Source organism: Triticum urartu, chromosome 1A, assembly GCF_056163025.1.
Source record: "Triticum urartu cultivar PI428250 chromosome 1A, HENAU_Tu73, whole genome shotgun sequence".
NCBI classification, from domain to species: Eukaryota; Viridiplantae; Streptophyta; class Magnoliopsida; order Poales; family Poaceae; genus Triticum; species Triticum urartu.
Window position 1 is genome coordinate 481,226,459 of NC_141873.1, and position 3,664 is coordinate 481,230,122.

The window sequence follows — 3,664 nt, forward strand, 5'->3', positions numbered from 1 at the left end:
TGAACTTGTCATTCAAGACCGTGTGTGGTCATGAACTACTTATGTCATTTGAGACATCATGTGTGAACTTGTTATTCGAGACCTTGTGTGATCATGAACTACTTATGTGCAACCTATTTGAAATTATGTGCAAACTATGCTTTGTTCATATTTTTGTTTGATTTCCAATGTTTAAAAGTGTGTGCAACCTATTTCCAATATTTCGTGGCGTCTGGTCCCCTGACTTCAAACCAGACGTCAGGGATCGTGGCGTCTGGTCCCCTGACTTCATACCAGACGCCAAGGACCCTGGCGTCTGGGGCCCTGTACATTATTTTGGACTTATTTCACACAAGAAGATAGCATTATTTTGGACTTATTTCACACAAGAAGATAACACATATATAATAATATGACAGGTTCATAGAACACAGAAGATAGCACATTTCACAGAACTTTCACCACGACAAATTCTTGCATACAAACGACAACAAGTTCACATATTTTTCATCATGAAAAATTCATGCATACATAAGACACCAAGTGCATACATAAGACACCAAATTCAAGACAACCTTAAAAGTTTTTACCACAACACCAAGTTCATGCATACAAACGCCACCTAGTTCATGCACTTCCAAACAAGAAGCTCACTTCCTCCTTTCTCTCTTCACGAGAGCTGCAAGTGTAGGCTCCTCCTCCTCTTCGTTGTATGCCTCATCCTCCGCCTCAACGTTGGACTTATATCTTTGCATTCCTGTTGGGATAAGCTGATGAGGATACTTCGGACTATGGAATTGTGTGTTCCATGTCTTCTTTCTACCTTTCTTACCTGGTGTCTTAGCTATGACTTTGCCTTTCCTAGAGCGAGCATTGCCTTGTGTCGGTTGTGTAACCTGTGATGGTTGTGGAGCATCAACATCATACTCATGATCCTCTTAATGTGTTGCATCATACTCATGCTCCTCATGATGTGTTGGCTCCTCTTGATGTATTGGCTCCTCTTCATGGACCTCCTCCTCCATGTCCTCATCGTTCTGGATATAACGCCGTCTATTAGCTCTGGCGGCGCGGGTACCAGGTGCATACACGTCACTGGACTGAGCACCATGGCAAGAAAGCATTGCTGCCATCTTATGGAACCGCTTCTTGAACTTCTGCAACAACACAAAATATGCTATGATATGAGATGCAAATAAATAATCTGCGAAAAGAAACTTTTATAATATATTGGTCGCACCTCCATCGTGCTCCTAAGAGTTTTCTCAGATAATACACCACCAGGTGGATGACTCAGTGCAACATTGGCATCGTTGACGCACAGAAGCAACTCTCTGCCCTGCAATTCATGAACACACCAAACTTATGTATTTGAAAGAAGACAACATAATGCAAGTTTGTTAGAATAGGTCAAACAGACTACCATTTCGTCATGCATCGGTGCATAGTCAATGTGAGCCCCTCTGGTGTCTCTCACAGCCGTGTTGAAGGTATGATAACCTTCTGCAGTCTCCGGGTCTTCAGACACCAACTCCGACCACTCCTCGTGAGTCCAACCGGGCTTTAGCTTTAACCGGTAACGATCCGCATACCACACTTGATACTTCTGATATGCTGACTGATTATGAGGTCTATTCTCTGATTGCACTAACGTGTCTCTTTGATTCCAAATTTCTATCCACGCACGGTGTTTGTTTGCCCAATCCGATATATCCTGATTGTTCCTTTGATCGAACCTACAAATGATGCACGGGACAAAGCATTAGCAAACATAGACTTATTCAATGCTCTACTACATACTCAAGGCATGCTTACTCACCGATGCAGAGATAGCATTTCCTCGTTGCTCTCCTCAATTGGAATACCTTGTCTTCTTCCAAATTGTCTTGCCACACGGTCTACAAAGTGCCACTCGATTGTGAAGAAGCATATCATTGGGCACCTCGCCCGCCAAAGATGGCTATCACGTGTGCACATCTCATTAAGATCATAGTCACGATCTTCCATATAAGGCAACCAATGTACCTGCAAAACAAAGAGATACATTGTTAGATACAAGTTTCATTCTTGACTAAATTTGGTCTCATCGAACTTCTCTATACCTACTCAGCAGTCAAGGTGTCCAGCTCGTTCATATAGCACTTGTATCGCACATGCAAGTTTCCTGTGTACACTGTAACTTGTTCCCAATAGTAAGCAAGCGTAGGGCGTCGATATGGATCATCATCATGCAGCCCGTCTGGATTACCCCGTGGGTTTGCCATGTTGGGGTTCTTGATATCGGGCCGTCCAACCGGGATCCGCTCCCACATCCACACGGATAGGCTCCAAACAAACCCAGCCAATGAGGATGTATCTCCCTTCCTGCGACACGCCAAGTCAAGCTGCAATCAAACAAACATGTTAGATATGGAGGCGCATGACAAATGCAAGTTAAATGGTTGCAAATATCTCTTACCTGACAATACAAATATGCTAGTGCGGCCGAACCCCAGCTATACTGGGTATCCCAGTTATTGAGTGGCTCCAGGAACATCCAGAGGGCCGAGTTCCCGGTTGCATCTGAGAAGACTACCTTGGTTAGTACATACCAAAGATTGGCCCGCACGTACTGCTGCACAACCACGTCATTAGCACCCTGAGGACACGGATTGGTGTTTCCTCTAACCGCTTTTAGCCAAGAATGCCTCACTCTCGCGGTATCGGCCTTGCCTTCCTCAGGGGCGTCGGGCTAAACACCAATTAAAATGCCAGTCCGTTCTCGCCAATTAACGACACTGACATGACCGGTAACAGCTTGTCCATTGATAGGAAGGCCGCTTATTATAGCCATGTCCTCAAGAGTCATCGTCATCTCCCCAAATGGAAAGTGGAACGAGTGAGTCTCCGGCCTCCAACGATCTACAAGTGCGGTCAGCGCCGCGTGGTTCACCGGCGGAGCGCGTCGCTTAAACTGCAACACGAATGGGAGAAGACCCAATCTCCAAATGTAAGGCTCGTACCGTGGGTCGTAAGTAAAGTCATCAGCGGAATGACCCCTCATGCGCATAGCAACTACAAGCTGCAAATAAAGTGATGTTTTAATCAATACAAGAACACAAATGAGAAACAACGAAAATTGATAAGTCTTGCTTCTTACCTCTCCCTTCTCAATGGCACGTGCACGATGCTCCTTATCCCACTCATCGATTAATCCGCCATACCAAGGTCCATCATCATCCGCCATCTTAAAAAAATATCACAAACATCTATGAATACATGAACAATATCAAACAATACTATTTCCTTCTTCAAGTTATGCCATATGAACACACCATTCTTCTCACACATAACCACATCATTTTTTTCTTCTACATATGCACACATATCATCTAGAGTACCAAATTTCACCATCAAATAAATTTCATAATCATCATCCGCCATTCTATTGAACAAATCATGCCACAAACAATCATCAAATTTCATCATCTCTTTTGCAAATAAAATTATGCCATCTATATATTCAACTATATTGTCATACCACTTCACACATATAATATTTTTTCTAAATATATTTGCTTGCCAAAGTAGCCTTCTCAGATTCAAAAAAATATTATGCCATCTATATATTCAACATATAGCTAATTTACTAGCACATGCATACATCATCTATAATTCAAAAAAAAATTCACAAACTATGTCTATT

At 42.9% G+C, this 3,664-nt stretch overlaps 1 pseudogene; it reads right to left on the minus strand.

The window, feature by feature from the left end:
* Positions 1-629: 629 nt before the first annotated feature.
* On the minus strand, positions 630-1,956 carry LOC147991804 (uncharacterized; annotated as a pseudogene).
* Positions 1,957-3,664: the final 1,708 nt, after the last annotated feature.